The sequence below is a fragment of the Leucoraja erinacea genome, chromosome 15, assembly GCF_028641065.1.
Source record: "Leucoraja erinacea ecotype New England chromosome 15, Leri_hhj_1, whole genome shotgun sequence".
Classification (NCBI taxonomy): Eukaryota; Metazoa; Chordata; class Chondrichthyes; order Rajiformes; family Rajidae; genus Leucoraja; species Leucoraja erinaceus.
In genome coordinates, this window is record NC_073391.1 from 2,634,176 (window position 1) to 2,653,485 (window position 19,310).

Here is a 19,310-nt window from a genome sequence, read left to right on the forward strand (position 1 = left end):
AGCCAAAAGTGCATCTCCCAAGAATAGTACTATGTGCAGGGCTGGGAGATTGCAACCTTCATGTGGTCCGCCCTGTTTCGACGAATGCAATCAACCTGGCGTGCACCATCAAGTAAGATCAAATAAAACAAGTTGTCCTACAACTTTAGGCTGTGCACACGCCATACACAAGAAGAAGTATTATGTGCCATGTGGCAAATAGTTGTAATGGCCACATGTCATAATACATGACCGTGTGCTCTATGATTATAATAATCCACGCAGTAAACCCCGATTGTAATGGACCATAGGGGTGTCCGTATTTGCCAAATATCCTCTATGACCGAATAAGGTATTGTTATTGCATGTCATTGAAACAAAGAAATCTGGTTAGACGCTGGTTAATACAGAAAAGGACACAAAGTGCTGGAGTAATTCAGTGGGTCAGCATCTCTGGCGAACATGGAGGGGTGATATCAGGACCTTTCCTCAGACATAAGGGCCTGTCCCACATTCACGAGTTATTCACGAATTCTCCCGAGTTTTCCCCATGATTCATACTCCCAGAATGTTCGTAACGGGTCCGTAGGAGTGTTTGTATATATATATATATATCGTAGCGGCTCGTTATGCCAGCCGTAGGTACTCGGGGCATCAGGTAAGTCGGGACGTTTTCTGATAAAAAATGTCCACGCGTAAAAAAATAGTCGGGATGAAAGAATTTGCAACTTTTTACTCGTAAGGAGGGCATCGAAATAGTCGTTGGAATTCGTAGACATACTTGTAGGAGTTCGTAAATTACAGGACGATCTTGATACTTTTTTTAGGTCCTTTAAACTCGGCAGAAGTTTTGAATTAAGTCGTGAAAGTGGGACAGGCCATTTATTCACTCTGCTGAGTTACTCCTGCATGTTGTGTCGTTTCACCTTAAAACTAGACGTTGATGCTGCTGGACTGCACCAGTGAGCTCTGCTTCACCGGGTCACACGGCTGTGGTTGCGGCTCACGTCGTAGCCCCGACAGGACGCGCTCGCTTACCGTGGGGTTCCGTCCCCTCCCGGCCACCGCGCTGTCCGCTCCCCCAGCCACCTCCTGCTCCCCCGCTCGCTTACCGTGGGGTAAGTGGACAGAGCGACAAGCCAACAGGAAGAAGCAGCAGTTTGTGAGAGGGACATGAGCACGACATCTTGCAGCGGACGGATGAAAGCGCTGCCCCATGCAGCTACAACACGAGCCACAACAACGGCCCGTGCGAGGAAGAGCTCGCTGGTGCACATTGCGAGTCGGGGGTGGCGAGGGAAACCATGCAAAAATATCTGAGACAAACCACTGCCGGAATCCTGGATTGCCACTGTAAATGGCATTTTAAGTCATTGCTGCTGGTCTTCTGCCCAAGTTGTGGAGAACTCTTATTGAAATGGACTTGATACACTTGAGTCCCAGTGTATTCACACGGAGAATGTCAGATTCAGATTCAGATTCAGATTCAGATTCAATTTTAATTGTCATTGTCAGTGTACAGTACAGAGACAACGAAATGCATTTAGCATCTCCCTTGAAGAGCGACATAGCAAACGATTTGAATTTTAAAAAAAATAATAAGAAAAAAAAACAATAAAAAAATAAATAATGTGGCACAGTCTGAATAAGATAACTGGCTGCACAGCGAGCTCAGGCAACATCACTGGTGATAATGCAACCCCACCTGATGAACTAAATGCTTTCTATGTTCACTTTGAAGCAGAAGGCCAACAGGGCAGTGATACCTGGCCCTTCAGACTCCAGTGGGCCTCTCCCCAGAGTGACTGTAGCAGAGGTTAGATCAGCCTTGCTGAGGGTGAATCTACAGAAAGCAACGGGCCCAGACGGAGTTCCTGGCCCTGTCTTTAGTCGCTGCGTGGACCAGCAAGCGGGACTATTCACGGAATCTTTAATCCCTCCCTACTACGCTCTGAGGTACCCATCCACTTCAAGAAGACCACCATGATTCCAGGGCCGAAGAAAAGCAAGACCTCATGCCTAAATGACAGCCACCCACCATCATGAAATGTTTTGAGAGGTTAGTTATGGAACGCATTAAATCCAATCGAACCAGCCACAACAGGTCCACGAATAATGCCATCGCCCCAGCCCTACCCTCATCTCTACAACACACGGATAACAGAGACACCTACGTCAGACTCCAATTCATAGACCACAGCTCAGCCTTTAACACCATCCAAGCTCATCACCAAACTCACGGGACTTGGGGTCACCACTCATCTCTGCAGCTGGATCCTCGACTTTCTGATCTACAGACCCCAATCAGTGAGGATAGGGGACAAATCATCCTCCACGATAATCCTCAACACTGGTGCTCCACAAGGATGTGTTCTCACCCCCTTCTTTACTCCTTGTACACCCACCACTGTACAGTCTGGTACAAATCTAATTCAATTTACAAATTCGACACACCACCATTCTGGGCCGGATATCAAATAATGATGAGACGGAGGACAGGAAGGAGATTGAGAACCTCGTGTCCTGGTGTGGAGACAACAACCTTTCTCTCAATGTCAGCAAGACAAAGGAGATAGTGATCGGCTTCAGGAAGTGAAGAGGTACACATGCCCCAGTTTACATTGACGGCGCTGATGTAGAGATGGATGAAAACCTCAAATTCCTAGGAGTCAATAAAACCAACAACTTCTCCTGGACCGCCCATATTGAAGCAACGACCAAGAAAGCACACCAACGCCTCCACTTCCTTAGAAGGCTTAGGAAGTTCGGCATGTCCCCAACAACTCTCACCAACTTCCACAGATGCGTCATAGAAAGCATTTTATCGGGATACATCACAGCTTGGTTTGGGAACAGCTCCATCCAAGACTGCAGGAAATTGCAGCAAATTGTGGACGCAGCCCAGACCAACACACAAACCAACCTCCCTTCCATTGACTCCATCTACACCTCATGCTGCCTCAGCAAGGCCAGCAGCATAATCAAGGATGCGTCACACCCTGGCCACTCCCTCTTCTCACCCTTCCCATCAGGCAAAATGTATAGAAGTGTGAAAACACATCTACAGGTTCAGGAACAGTTTCTTCCCAGCTGTTATCAGGCAACTGAATCATCCTACCACAACCAGAGAACAGTCCTGAACTACTATCTACCTCATTGGAGAGCCTCGGACTATCTTTGATCAGACTTACCGGCTTTATCTTGCACTAAACGCTATTCACGATATTCCCTCCATCATGTATCTGTACACTGTGAATGAATTGATTGTAATCTGATATTGTCTTTCCGCTGACTGGTGAGCATGCAACAAAAGCTTTTCACTGTACCTCAGTACACGTGACAATAAACTAAACTCAACTCAAACTCAATCCAGTGAACTTTCTGTTAAAATGTGGCAGAAATATCTTTCCTTTGCCTATAGGAATTCTGCACAAAATTAGTTTGGGGATTTTCGACCTAGTTAGGGATCATTAGCCTACAATTCATACTGGTGCAGAAGGGAGTTCATTTTCAAAGTTATAATTAAAGGATAAAGTTGAACAAACGGTTCATTAACGGTTTGTTATATCAAATTGTGGAGTACTTTGCACTGAATATGAGGAAGAAGAATCTTTTAACGTTCATTTTACTGTTCATAGGTAATTCCATTTGTCCTTAATGCCAGCAAGTCCCCAAACAACTTAGCATCCTCACAAATGCCACTTTGAACAAGTCTCACTATAAGTCTTTCAGTATTTATCACGTCAGAAGAAGTAAAACTTTATGCTTATCAATGTTGGTAACTTACTGTGGAGTAGCTTGCTACGATGTACATCTGATTACAAAGAATGCAGACTATTTTGTAAATGAGGAGAGAATCCAGAAATTAATCTGCAAGTCGAATCAGTTGTAAGGAAGGCAAATGCAATGCTAGCATATATTTCAAGAGGACTAGAATACAAAAACAGGGATGTAATGCTGAGGCTCTATAAGGCGCTGGTCAGGCCACATTTGGAGTACTGTGAGCAATTTTGGGCCCCATATCTGAGGAAGGATGTGCTGGCTCTGGAGAGGGTCCAGAGGATGTTTACAAGAATGATCCCAGGAATGAGTGGGTTAACCTATGATGAGCGTTTGACGGCACTGGGCCTGTAATCGCTGGAGTTTAGAAAAATGAGGGGGGACCTCATTGAAACACAGAATAGTGAAAGGCTTGGATGTAGTGGATGTGGAGAGGATGTTTCCACTAGTGGGAGAGTCTAGGACTAGGGGACATAGCCTCATAATTAAAGGACGTTCCTTTAGGAAGGAGATGAGGAGGAATTTCTTTAGTCAGAGGATGGTGAATCTGTGGAGTTCATTGCCACAGAAGGCTGTGGAGGCCAATGGATATTTATAGGGCAGAGATTGATAGATTCTTGATTAGTACGGGTGTCAGCGGTTATGGGGAGAAGGCAGGAGAATGGGGTTAAGAGGGAGAGATAGATCAGCCATGATTGAATGGCGGAGTAGACCGATGGGCCGAATGGCCTAATTCTGCTCCTATCACTTATGAGAACAATATAAAACAAAATAGGTTATGCCAAATTTCATTGACTCACATCTGTTGCCCCAAATCGTTGTGTACAGTCGCCTAATATAGTTTCTTCAAAGGGCCTGTCCGACTTGGACGACCTAATCCATGAGTTTAGAAGACCATAGACGAGTTGAAAAAAATGTCAAGGTCTTGTTGACTCGCCAAAGTAAAAGACCTCCTACGACTATGTCTACGACCTCCTATGACCCCCCCCCCCCCCCCCCCCCTCGACCTCAGTCTTCCACACCTAGAAACATAGAAACATAGAAATTAGGTGCAGGAGTAGGCCATTCGGCCCTTCGAGCCTGCACCGCCATTCAATATGATCATGGCTGATCATCCAACTCAGTATCCTGTACCTGCCTTCTCTCCATACCCCCTGATCCCCTTAGCCACAAGGGCCACATCTAACTCCCTCTTAAATATAGCCAATGAACTGGCCTCCACTACCCTCTGCGGCAGAGAGTTCCAGAGATTCACCACTCTCTGTGTGAAAAAAGTTCTTCTCATCTCGGTTTTAAAGGATTTCCCCCTTATCCTTAAGCTGTGACCCCTTGTCCTGGACTTCCCCAACATCGGGAGCAATCTTCCTGCATCTAGCCTGTCCAACCCCTTAAGAATTTTGTAAGTTTCTATAAGATCCCCTCGCAATCTCCTAAATTCTAGCGAGTATAAACCAAGTCTATCCAGTCTTTCTTCATAGGACCTAAGACCAACTACGACTAGCTAGGAGTGGATAATGATCACTTGATAAAATGATGTCATGTTTGCATTTTTTTTTTCTCGGTCCAGTTACCAACCTACGACTATCTACGACTACCATCACGACCCACCTACGAGTAAAAAGTATCAATTATTTCCATCCCAACCTTTTTTTTACTCGTGGACATTTTTTATCAGGCTGGAAAAAACGCCGCGACCTACTTGAGGCCACGAGTACGTGGAGGCCACTCACGAGCATGAGGAAGAGTTACGAAGACCTCCTATGACCTCCTACGTCCTAGTGGCGACCATGAATGCGAGTATGAGTCTACGGTCCTGAAAGTGGGACAGGGGCTTAACTTGGACAGGATACAAAAATATAATCTTGCTTACTCCCGATTTCAAGATTTCAAAACTGAGAGGGATTTTAAAATATTATTTTAGACATTTATGACATTTTAACAGTAAATATTTTTTTTGCAGAAAAGATAACGAAACAGAAGATATAATGAAAATATATCTTTGGATCTTCGGTTTCCTCCCACACTCCAAAGACGTACAGGTTTGTAGGTTTAATTGGCTTGGTAAATGTAAAAACTGTCCCAAGTCTGTATAGGATAGTGCTAATGTGTGGGGATCGCTGGTCGGCATGGACCCAGTGGGCTGAAGGGCCTGTTTCCGTGCTGTATCTCTAAACTAAACTAAACTAAAATTAATAAAACATAAAGCAATTAATGAAAATACCTCTCTTTGTTGGATTATTCGCAGCATGACAACCCCAAATGAAAAGATGTGCCAGGTCTCTCGCAAGAGCAAATTCCCCATGGAGTCCATGGGTAGAATGTAGTCAGATGTAGCACCATCTGTTATTCAGTATGTTCATACAGGCCACACTTGACAATACATATACTAAAAGCTTCAACTTATTGACACTTCAGCTGCTAAAATTATTTTTAGATCCACCGGCATTTGACAGTTAGACCCAATTCTCTGCTTATGGAATATTACCTGCTGTTAGTTATTACCTTTTTAATTATCAAAGAGGTTCATCGTCCCAATATGTAACTCTGCAGTTCATGCGAGCTTCTATATCGTTCAAAATCGCATTTGAAACTTGCTCAAATTCACCTGGATATGCACACGACCTACTCGTATTTCATATCATTTATTCTCTCATTCAGCCATTCCTACAAAGACTTTTAGTTAAGTTTCGTTGAGAGATACAGTGTGGAAACCGGTCCTTCGACCCACCCAGCCAGCGATCCCTGCACATTCACACTAGCCTGCACGCATTAGGGACAATTTACATTTAGACCAAGCCATTTAACCGACAAACCTGTACCTCTTTGGAGTGTGGGGGGAAACCAAAAACCCTGGAGAAAACCCACACGATCACGGGGAGAACCCACATTTGTTGGACAGGAATTAATAAATGCTCCACAAATGTTGTGTTCAGTGCTTTCCCTGGATGTTGATCTGAATGCTAAGGATGAGGGCTTAGACTGAAGACGGTTATTACATCAACACAAAAAAGGTACATCGATACATAGATACGTGGACAATAGGTGCAGGAGTAGGCTATTCTGCCCTTCAAGCCAGCACCGCCATTCAATATGATCATGGCTGATCATCCACAATCAGTACCCCGTTCCTGCCTTCTCCCCATATCCCTTAGAACTCTGTCTAATTCTCTTTTGAATGCACCTAGTGAATCGGCCACCACTGCCTTCTGAGACGAAGAGTTCCACAGATTCACAACTCTCTGGGTGAGAAAGGTTTTCCTCATCGCAGTTCTAAATGGCCTGGTTGTAATAGGCCCCTCTCAGTCATGACTGACCATGGGTGATGCATCCTGGTCGGATGCAAGCCTGGGCGATGTCATATGGAGGACAGGCTGTTGCCCATGCAGCACGTCCCCCCTCTCCACGTCGCTGATCGATCCAAAGGAACAGCAGAACAGTTACAGTTTGGTACCAGTGCCGTTGCAGGAGCTGCCAGAGCGAGGTTGTAGACAACGACAAACTGCCTTAGGGGCTCCGACTCCGGATTTTATTGAGGTTTACTCCAGGAGCCTTTTCCATGACTGGATATGGCCACAAGGCAGTGGAGGTTTTAAATCGGAGTTTTCCCCTCTCCTAGACTTCCCAGGCTGACGAGCCCCATCTGCTCGAGACTCGTGGGGGAGGGAGCGTCTCTCTTCCCGTGCAGGTGGTCTATAGCACCTGCCCACTGGCCTATCCCCTTATTCTTAAAGGTATCAGCAAGATGAGACCATATGATTCCCCAAACCTCTCACTCTCCTCTCTGGATTTACCGTCATCTTTAAAGGCATCGGACAATGGCCTCAGCTCAGAGGCCGAGTACATTTGCATCTATACACTTCAGCCTCACATCATCTCAAGATGGCAGATCCACAGAGTCCTAATCATCTGAATGGGAGCCAAGCTTCAATAAAAAGTTAACTGCAGGAATGTTAGCTGTAACTTGTGGTTGAAGTCACTCAGGTGCTGAAGTAGGTTGAAGTACCAGTGTTTATTCATCAGCAAGAAGCAGACATTCACTAAGAGACCCACTCAGTGTAATCTCCCAAAATCAAAGTCCATCAGTATTTTCATCTATTGATATGTTTATTGTGTTGTGATCAATTCTGGGCACCGTGTTATAGGAAAGATGTTGTCAAGCTGGAAAGGGTACAGAGAAGATTTACGGGAGGGTGTGATTTAATAGAGGGTCTGAGCAATAGGCAGAGGATTAGTAAGCTGGGACTCTATTCCTTGGAGTGCAGGAGAATGAGGGGAGATAGAAACATAGAAACATAGAAAATAGGTGCAGGAGTAGGCCATTCGGCCCTTCGAGCCTGCACCGCCATTCAATATGATCATGGCTGATCATCCAACTCAGTATCCCATCTCTGCCTTCTCTCCATACCCCCTGATCCCTTTAGCCACAAGGGCCACATCTAACTCCTTCTTATATATAGCCAATGATCTGGCCTCAACTACCTTCTGTGACAGAGAATTCCACAGATTCACCACTCTCAGTGTAAAAAATGTTTTTCTCATCTCGGTCCTAAAAGATTTCTCTCTTATCCTTAAACTGTGACCCCTAGTTCTGGACTTCCCCAACATCGGGAATAATCTTCCTGCATCTAGCCTGTCCAACCCCTTAAGAATTTTGTAAGTTTCTATAAGATCCCCCCTCAATCTTCTAAATTCTAGCGTGTACAAGCCGAGTCTATCCAGTCTTTCTTCGTATGAAAGTCCTGCCATCCCAGGAATCGTATACAAAATCGTGAGAGGAATAGATCGGGTAGATGCACAGAGTCTCTTGCCCAGAGTAGGGGAATTGAGGACCAGAGGACATAGGTTTAAGGTGAAGGGGAAAAGATTTAATAGGAATCTGAGGGGTAACTTTTTCACACATAGGGTGGTGGGTGTATGGACCAAGCTGCCAGAGGAGGTAGTTGAGGCTGGGACTATCCCACCATTTAAACAGTTAGACAGGTACATGGATAGGCCAGGTTTGGAGAGATATGGACCAAATGCTGGCAGGTGGAACTAGTATAGCTGGGAAATGTTGGCTGGTGTGGGCAAGTTGGGCCGAAGGGCCTGTTTCCACACTCTGTGACTCTCCATGACACAAAATGCTGGGGGATCTCAGCGGGACTGGCAGCTGAGTTCTTTACTCTCTGGAGCAAAGGAATAGGTGACATTTTGGATCAGACCACCTCAATGTGTGTCTACATCAATTATTTTATACTCCTAAGGGCCTGACCCACTTTCATGACCTAATTCACGACCTCTGCCGAGTTTGCCCTTGACTCATATTCGCAGCATGGTCGTCACGAGGTCGTAGGAGGTCGTGGGTAGGTCGTACCAGGCCGTGATGCTAGTCGTAGGTACTCGTGGTATCAAGTAGGTTGGGGCGATTTTTCAAATTGTTGAAAAATGTCCACGAGTTAAAAAAGTCGTGAATTAGGTCGTGAAAGTGGGACAGGCCCTTTAAGATCAACCATAGTAAAGGTGGTTCAATCCAATTTTAATAGATAGAATGATATTGTTTATTTCTATATTCTGAGTGGTAAAAGATTCCATTGAGTTACACATGTATAATGTGAACACTGTAACGAACAGGACACCTCTAAATATTGAAATATCTTTTCTGGGACAAAGTAATTAATATGGATGTTCTAAAGGACAGGAATCCCAGGCGCCTGAAATAGTGTAGGAAGGAACTGCAGATGCTGGTTTAAACAGAAGATAGACACAAAAAGCTGAAGTAACTCAGCGGGTCAGACAGCATCTCTGGAGAGAAGGAATAGGTGGCGTTTTGGGTCCAGACCCTTCATTTTAGTTTAGTTTCGAGATACAGCACGGAAACTGGCCGTTTCGGCCCACCGGGTCCGCCCTGACCAGCGATCCCCGCACATTAACACTATCCTACATCCACTAGGGAAATATTTTACATTTACCAAGCCAATTAACTTACAAACCTGTATGTCTTTGGAGTGTGGGAGGAAACTGAAGATCTCGGAGAAAACCCACGCAGGTCACGGGAAGAACGTGCAAACTGTACAGACAGCACCCGTAGTCGGGATCGAACCCGGGTCTCCGGCGCTGCCTTCGCTGTAAGGCAGCAACTCTACAGCTGCGCCACCGTGACTGCCCGTGATGGTTGAGTATACACACACCACAATTATGGATCGACACAATATTTAATGTGTCAAGTGACAAAATAAGTCTGGGGAGGAAGTCTCCTTCATCCTTACACAATGGTGCTAAATAATGGTGAAGATGCAGACACGAGGAACTCTAGTTTTACAAAAAATAAACAAAGTGCTGGAATCTAAAGAAAGGTCACCTATCCACGTCTTCCAAAGATATTCCCTGACCTGCTGAGTTACTCCAATACATAGTGATGAAGTAAGCAAGATAGACATCATTTTGTGTCTATCGTCAGTTTATATCAGCAACTGCAGTTCCTTCCTACGACGTCTCTGATCACCAGTTCAATATAGCTGTATTGTAAAATAAACAAGCATCGGAAGATGCTGCCCTTGAAGCACGGTGGCGCAGCGGTAGAGTTGCTGCCTGACAGCGCTTGCAGCGCCAGGGACCCAGGTTCGATCCTGACTACAATAAACAATAGACAATAGACAATAGGTGCAGGAGTAGGCCATTTGGCCCTTTGAGCCAGCACCGCCATTCAATGTGATCATGGCTGGTCATCCCCAATCAGTACCCCGTTCCTGCCTTCTGCCCATATCCCCTGACTCCGCTATTTTTAAGAGCCCTATCTAGTTCTCTCAATGCTCTCTTTACGGGTGCTGTCTGTACGGAGCTTGCATGTTCTCCCCGCGAACTGCATGGGTTTTCTCCGAGATCTTGGCATCATCCCGCACTCCAAAGATTCCAGATTGGCGTTGTTTAAATGTAAAATTGTCCCAAGGTAAGATAGCGTGCGGGGATCGCTGGTCAGCGTGGACTGGGTGTACCAAAGGGCATGTTTCCACGCTGTATCTCTAAACTGAACTAAACTAGATCAAGCACACTATACCACAATAAATGGTCTTAAAAGTTGCTGTGCAACGTCTCCTTTGGCCGTTGGCTGTGGACAGCTGCACATGAAGTCTCTGATGCATGCTGCTAACACAATCAATTACCTTCACAGTGCAGTTGAGAACAAATGGATACAAAAATCAATCAATACACACTGCCAGCAAACCTGTCACACTGCAGTCCTTTATACGGAGAGAACGTTGCTCGGCAGTCTTTCATATTCAAGGACACACATGCAAAGAATAAGTCAGGGTCTAAAACGTCAGCATCTTCTCCACACATGATGGAAACTTAAAACCTTTGAAAGCAGCATCTGTGGAAATTGTAGGTTACATCTATCAGCCATCATTTGTAATATTTATTGACTCTTTCAGGAATACTGCAGTTCAGTGGGGCTGGTATGATATTACAGTACGATTCAGTGCAGGAGAACCTCATGATTACAAAGGGGAATTTCAACCAATTTAAAATGAATTTTGAAACAGGTTGCAAAACAACATGGGCTGCGATTGACTGCTGTGTGGATGACAGCACAATACAAATCTGCCATGAATTGAAAATATTTCCTCTCCCTGTCAACTATGCCAGCACGACGGAGGCCAAGGCTACAGCCTGTCAGTACACATTTGTGATTGTTCAGGCTTTTTGAGATGCTAAACCCATTATATTCAGCCAAGGAAGAGGCATCTTGTAATTAATCTACTGGACAGTGAACAAGGTTGTCTGAGGTTATCGCAGAATTGAAATCAAGTGGGTAAGAGTCTCGACCTGAAACGTCACCTATTCCTTCACTCCAGAAATGCTGCCTGCCCTGCTGAGTTACTCCAGCTTTTTGTGTCTATCTTAAGTGGGTAAGGGAATGGCTGATGGCATTTAACTCAAACAAGCACAGAGGTTTGCATTTTGGGAAGTTAAACCAGAGAGAGGACATATACAGTGAATGTTTGGTATCTGTGGAATGCTGTTGAATGGAGATCTGGGGATACAGGTACATAGTTCTGGCAAAAGGGAATGCAGTGGTGAGGGAAGTAGCATGGCATGCTTGCCTTCATGAGCCAGGGCACTCAATACAAGAGATGGGACATAATGTTAGAGTTGGACAAAGCATTGGTTAGGTAGTGCTTAGAGTATTACTTGCGACTTTGCACATGACCCTACGAACGTACGCTACAACCAGTGATGGTGATTGTACGTTAAGATACAGACACAGATACAAATGATGTGCTCAGGAATATGAGGGGTAAGAAGGAAGTGATTAAGCTCAAGGCAGTGCATAAAAGATTCATGAGGATGCTACCAGGCTTGGAGGGTGAAGGGCCTTGGCTCACTTGGGCGTATTTTCGCGCCACGCAGGTGGCGCGGGAAGATTTCGTGAATCCCAAAAACCCTGGGGAGCGCGTGCGACCGCTCGTCACTGCCTACGTCAGCACGCACCATGCGGGCATCACGTGGGACAGGCCATTGGGCCTTATCAAGTGGGATTGGTAAGATTGTTTAAGGGCTTGGACACGCTAGATGCAGGAAACATGTTCCCGATGTTGGGGGAGTCCAGAACCAGGGGCCACACACAGTTTAAGAATAAGGAGTAAGCCATTTAGAACGGAGACGAGGAACCACTTTTTCTCACAGAGAGTGGTGAGTCTGTGGAATTCTCTGCCTCAGAGGGTGGTGGAGGCAGGTTCTCTGGATGCTTTCAAGAGAGAGCTAGATAGGGCTCTTAAAAATAGCAGGAGTCAGGGGATATGGGGAGAAGGCAGGAACGGGGTACTGATTGTGGATGATCAGCCATGATCACATTGAATGACGGAGCTGGCTCGAAGGGCCGAATGGCCTACTCCTGCACCTATTGTCTATTGTCTATTAGGTCTGTTTTCCCTTGAGCAAAGGAGGCTGTGCGAGGATTTGACAGAGCTATATAACAATGAGCAGGTAGATAGGAAGTGACTGTTTCTTATTACAGGAGTTTCTAAAACTAGAGGGTACAGGATTAAGGTAGACAAAAATGCTGGAGAAACATAACGGGTGAGGCAACATCTATGGAGCGAAGGAATAGGTGACGTTTTGGGTCGAGACCCTTCTTCTGACTCCTTTCGAGAAACTAGAGGGCACGGGTTAAGGTGAAAGGGGGGAGGCCCAAATAAGATTTGAGGGATAATTCTTTCAGACGGAGAGGAGATGGTATCCAGAATGGTGGAGGCAGGAAGAAAAATACCATTGAAGCAGCATCTAGACAGGTACTCAAAAATGGGCAAGGCATGAGGGCTATGGAATATAAACAGGAAAGTGGGATTAGTATAGGTAGGCACAGTGCTCGGCATAGAACAAGTGGGTTGAAGAATGTGTTTGAATACTGTACAATTCAATGATGCTATTGGTGCCACCAGGGTAACTGCCTTACAGCACCAGAGACTCGGGTTAGATTCTGACTACGGGTGTTGTCTGTACGTAGTTTGAACATTTTCCCCATGATTTGCATGGGCTTTCTCAGAGATGTTCGGTTTCCTCCCACACTCCAAAGACGTGCAGGTTTGCAGGTTAATTGGCTTGGTATAATTGTACAAATTGGCCCTAGTGTGTGTAGGGGATTGTGGTCGGCACGGACCTAGTGGACCGAAGGGCCTGTTTCCGCACTGTGTCCCTAAACTAAACTCAAACTTACTTCCCTCATCTATGGTGAGTCCAAGGTGTCACCGTCCACAAACAGGTTATTTCTGTAAGTTATGATGGTCAATGATCGACTCTCTGCCAGAGTCCTGAGACTCACTGTGATCCTCTCACCAATTCTTCCCCAATCAGTTTCCCCATCAGTTTTATTGTCACGTGTACCGAGGTACAGTGAAAAGCTTTTTGTTGCGTGCTCGCCAGTCAGCAGAAAGACAATACATGATTACAATCGATCCATTCACAGTGTATAGATACATGATAAGGGAATAACTTTTAGTGCGTTTATGGTTATATATGGTTAGTGCAAGGTAAAGCCAGCAAAGTCCAATCAAGGATAGTCTGAGGGTCACAAAAGAGGTAGATAGTAGTTCAGGACTGCACTCTGGTTGTGGTAGGATGATTCAGTTGCCTGATAACAGCTGGGAAGAAACTGTTCCTGAATCTGGAGGTGTGCGTTTTCACACTTCTATACCTTTGAGGGGAGAAGAGGGAGTGGCCAGGGTGCGACTCATCCTTGATTATGCTGCTGGCCTTGCCGAGGCAGCGTGAGGTATAAATGGAGTCAATGGAAGGGAGGTTGGTTTGTGTGATGGTCTGGGCTGCGTCCACAATTCGCGGCAATTTCTTGCGGTCTTGGATGGAGCTGTTCCCAAACCGAGCTGTGATGCATCCCGATAAAACGCTCTCTACGGTGCATCTGTAGAAGTTGGCGAGAGTTGTAGGGGAGATGCCAAACTTCCTAAGCCTTCTAAGGAAGTTGAGGCGTTGGTGTGCTTTCTTGGTCGTTGCTTCAATATGGGTCATCTTCCTGACTTCCCCATCAGATCATTCTCGTCCCACTTCACTCCTCTGCCACCCCACCCCCTCCCTCAGTCTTCCTCCACAGTAATTCACAACAGCAATCAGCGAGCTCCACTTTGAAAACTCTTTTCAAAAGCAGAATCACTGAGGAAATACCTTTTGTTAATTTGCGCATAGAGGATTCATGTTTACAGGCAATCATAAGTTATATGAGAAGAATTATGGGACTGTCCCAGTCAGGTGATTTTTTTCGGCGATTGCCAGCGACTGTCACAGTCATAGCAGGTTGCCGTAAAATGCTGACTAAATGTCGCGGGGTGACGCCTGTATGGTTGTGAGTGGTCGCCCAAAGAGTCGCACCTTTTTCTGGTCGCCGCTGGATTTTCAACATGTTGAACATTTTCGGCGACCTGTTGCGACTATGACTGGTGCTTGCAGTCACCGAAAAAACATCGCGTAAGTGGGACAGACCCTTTACAACTCTTTAGGCGACTTGAGGAGACTACTCAGGACCATACAGGCATTACCCCGCGACCATGTGGCGATGGCCTAGTTGTCTGCAGTCGCCGAAAAAATCTCTTAAGTGGGACAGGGGGCTTTAGGCCATTTGGCCCATCGTCTACTCTGCCATTCAATCATGGCTGATCTATCTCTCCCTCCTAACCCCATTCTCCTGCCTTCTCCCCTGATACCCGTACTGATTGAGAATCTATCAATCTCTACCTTAAAAATATCCATTGACGGCCTCCACAGACTTTTGTGGCAATGATTTCTACAGATTCACCACCCTCTGACTAAAGAAATTCCTCCTCATTTCCTTCCTAAAGTCTCCCTGTGTGTGTGTCTGTCTGTCTCTCTGTGCGTGTGTGTGTCTGTCTCCCTGTGTGTGTGTGTGTCTGTCTCCCTGTATGTGTGTGTGTGTGTGTGTGTGTGTGTGTGTGTGTGTGTCTGTGTGTGTGTGTGTGTGTCTGTATCTGTGTGTGTGTGTCTGTCTCCCTGTGTGTGTGTGTGTGTGTGTGTGTGTGTGTGTGTGTGTGTGTGTGTGTGTGTGTGTGTGTGTGTGTGTGTGTGTGTGTGTGTGTGTGTGTGTGTGTGTGTGTGTGTGTGTGAGTGTGTGGTGTGTGTATGTGTGTCGTCCTGTGTATGTATGTGTGTCTTCCTTTGTGTGTGTGTCTCCCTGAGACAGGGCTGCCAACTGTTTGTGTGTCTTCCTTGACAGAATGTGTATGTGTCTCCCTGTGCATCTGTTGTCACATCCTGGCCTTAGACAGGGCTGCCAACTCTCACGCTCAAAGCCGAAAAACCACATTTTTATTTAAATTCGTTTTCGCAGGGTCGGGGCAGGTGAATCAGGAACGGGACGTGTTATTTATTTTTAGTTTGCTTTAATTTGTTAGTTGATTGTTTGTTGAGTGCCATCATTTCTGAAATGGTCTTAAAGTAACTTAACTGTTATAAAGCAGTAATAAGTGATTTTTGTCCAAACAATTGGAACTTGCATAAAATGTTTGCATTATTAGCAGGGCTGCCAACTCTCACGCATTGAGCGTGAGACTCGCGCATTTCACAAAATTCTCATGGTCTCACGCTGATCACAACATTTCTCACGCTCAAATATCTGCGGGTGCTGAAAGTTCAAAATAAAGCAAAAATTGTTTTAGAGGTGAGTAAATACCATGGGGGGAATATCAGGAGAATGCATAGTATTTTTCCCAGGATATGTGATTCAAGCACTAGAGGGGATTGGTTAAAAGCAGGGCTATCAAACTACCGGCCTGCGGGATGATTTGGGGGGAAATAAAAATAGTTTAGTTTCTCCTATGCAGATGGTGTGATAGGTGATACACGGCGGTGGTGGTCCCAGCACCAACCCCCCTCCCCCTTCCTCCCTGAGGCACGGCACACACCTCCCACCCTCACCTCCGGCGGCTCTATGTCCTCGACCGCTCTGTCCACACCCCATGGAGTTTTAACCCCGGCCCGGAGCCAGGAGCGGACCGGGTGAGTGCCGCCACCGGAGCCTACTATGGGAGGGACGAACACCCCCTCCCACACTCTCCCTCGCAATTTCTCACTCTCAACTCTCACCCAATGTTGGCAGCCCTGGGACTGGGAGGGGGAGTTAAAGCGTTAAACAACCGGGAGATCAGGTAAGTGGTCTTTGATATTACAAAACTTGTTTGCCAAAAGCTATTTGCAAACATTAGCATTTGTCAGCCACCTCTCGTTGCATGTCTGAGTCAGTCTGGGAACAGATATTTAAAGTGCAATTCCCAATTGGCAGTACAGAGCTACTCGCATGGAATGTCTGCTGCAGGGTCCAGCTGATTCTCTGATCCATGTTCTCTTTAAGAGTGTTTGCCTTCCTGGGAGCGTGGGATCGACAGATTACTAGTTCAGAACAAGTCGTCATTCTTGGATACTGCTTGACCGCAGCATGAAGCGAGGCTGCAGATCATGGGTAGATTTCCCATTCATGATTGCCACAGCATTTGTTTTGACAGATGCTCCGGCGAGCTTAAAATACTATCTTTAAACAGAAATTGAATTTATCCCATAAAACTTTCCGTCAAAAAACGATGAATTTGCTCATGCATTTTGAAACACTTTAAAACTAAAAAGAAACACGAAACATCCTGTCTTCGGATGTCATTAAAAAAATATCTTTTAGATGAAGCATTGCATTTACAGTTCAAATTAATTATTATCCCATCAATTATGCAAATCAACGACTAAAATACTTCCTGGTTTGCTAAAGGCATTACGCGAGTACAAACTGCTATTGTTCAATAGTAACAACAGTTTCTGGAGGGAACACTGCAAAATAACACATGATTTAAATATAACGAACAATTATTTACATTGAAGTAGTTAAATTAATTGAATTCTGAATAGTCATTTATATTCTTTTGATGTCTAATTGTTCTTATCACTGTGAATAACAAGATTCTATGATAGTCATTTTGAATCAAAGAGCTTAAACCCACTCCCTTGAAGTTCCTGGGACACCATCGCTAATCCTCCATTTTGCCTCTTGGGTGGGTGTTCAACCAGGCCTGCACGGTGGCACAGCGGTAGAGTTGCTGCCTTACAGTGCTTACAGAGCGGACTCGGTGGGCCGAAGGGCCTGTTTCCACGCTGTATCTCTAAACTAAACTAAGTTAAAACTGAACTGACGTCGGACATCCATACACAGTGCAAGCAAGCCAGGTGTGTTAACACAATCCTTACTGGGGAAGACTTCAGATTTGCTAACTTTCCCATTGCAGTGGCTCTATGCTCCCTTGTTGGACCCGGCATTTAAAAAGGGCATCTTCCATCAGAGGACACAATTTGCCTTTATGGACATCCATACACAGTGCAAGCAAGAACTAGGAATGTTCTCCTGGTTACTCTGGCTTGTCAACTTCAAACATTTTGTTTAAATGAGAGGGAAACCAAGGGTTACTTGAAGTTATAGAAATCAATATTTATACTGGTTACTCTGGCTTGTCAACTTCAAACATTTTGTTTAAATGAGAGGGAAACCAAGGGTTACTTGAAGTTATAGAAATCAATATTTATACTGTTTTTCTTTGTCACTCCATCACCCTAGTTCTTCGACTAGTTTCACTGATTTCTGATGTCACCTTCCCCTCAGCCAACAATGAACCGTTCTACATTTCCTTATTATTGTCTACTGTGAGCTGTCATTTTCACACCCTACCCTTTCCATTTCTCTAGTTTTGTTTTCCCCTGATTTTCAGTCTGAAGAAGGGCCTCCACCCGAAACGTCACCCATTTCCTTCAATTCAGAGATGCTGCCTGTCCTGCTGAGTTACTCCAGCATTTTGTACATCTCTTCTGAGTAAACCAGCATCTGCAGTTCCTTCCAACTCGAGAATCACTCACTGGCATTTCGATAAGAACTTGTCAAAATTGGCAACAGTGCTCCAAAACTTGGTCCCAACTACTTAGTCAACGCTGCCGGAACATTCTCTGAGTTATAAAATGTTATTCCTCTCCTCATCAAACCACCTTAAATTGCTGAAATCTCGGGTCAATAAAATAAAGAGTTTGATAATGTTCCACATGGTAGGCTGCTCTGGAAGAATGGAATCCAGGAAGAGGTAGCTGACTGGATAGAAAATTGGCTTCATGGAAGGAAGGGCTGGAGAGCCTGTATCTGCGCTGTATCTCTAAACTAAACTAAACTAAACTTAGCGAATTTCAATCCTCATCTTTTCTGGGCTGCTTTGCTCTCAATGTTCTCAAAAATATAAAGATGTCAATACCTCCACTCTATAATAGAAACTTCACACACAAAATAGAAATGTGTCAGAATAAATTCCACCTGTCATTTCATTAATAGATTTGAACACTTCTTAGTTCTGTTTGGGCAAGACGTCTAGCATAATTCTTCACTAATACCAGACACATCAGCATCTTTGACAAAACTGTAGGTAGATTGCTCTTCACTGCAATTCACTGATGGCAGGAATGAAAATCTAAACAGCCGTTAAGAACATTATGGGGTGGCTTTCATGCTTCAGACATAAGTGGTTCAATTTGCAAACAAAATAAACATTAGTTTTTTGAAGTCTCACTGTTTGGGATTGTCAGTGAATTAAATTGCGGTCATTAACTTTTTCAAAAACATGATATCAGGTCATAAGGTCATAAGTGATTGGGGCAGAATTAGGTAATTCGGCCAATCAAGTCTATTCCGCTATTCAATCATGGCTGATATTTCTCTCCCTCCTAACCCCATTCTCCCCCTAATCCCTGACACCCATACTAATCAAGAATCTATCTATCTCTGCCTTAAATATATAATTGACTTGGCTTCCACAGCCTTCCGTGGCAAAGAATTCCACAGACTCGCCACCCTGTGACTAAAGAAATTCCTCCTCATCTCTTTCCTAAAGGAACGTCCTTTAATTCTGAGGCTTTGACCTCTTGTCCTAGACTCTCCCACTAGTGAAAACAACTTCTGCATATCTGCTGTATCCAAGCCTTTCACTATTCAGTAAGCTTCAATGATCATCCTTCTAAACTCCAGTCAGTAAAGG

At 45.0% G+C, this 19,310-nt stretch overlaps 1 protein-coding gene across 4 annotated transcripts in view; it reads right to left on the reverse strand.

Moving 5' to 3' along the window:
* The window catches only part of plce1 (phospholipase C, epsilon 1), a 503,016-nt gene that overhangs the window by 245,846 nt on the left and 237,860 nt on the right, over window positions 1-19,310 (reverse strand). The gene's annotated exons all lie outside the window — the stretch shown is intronic.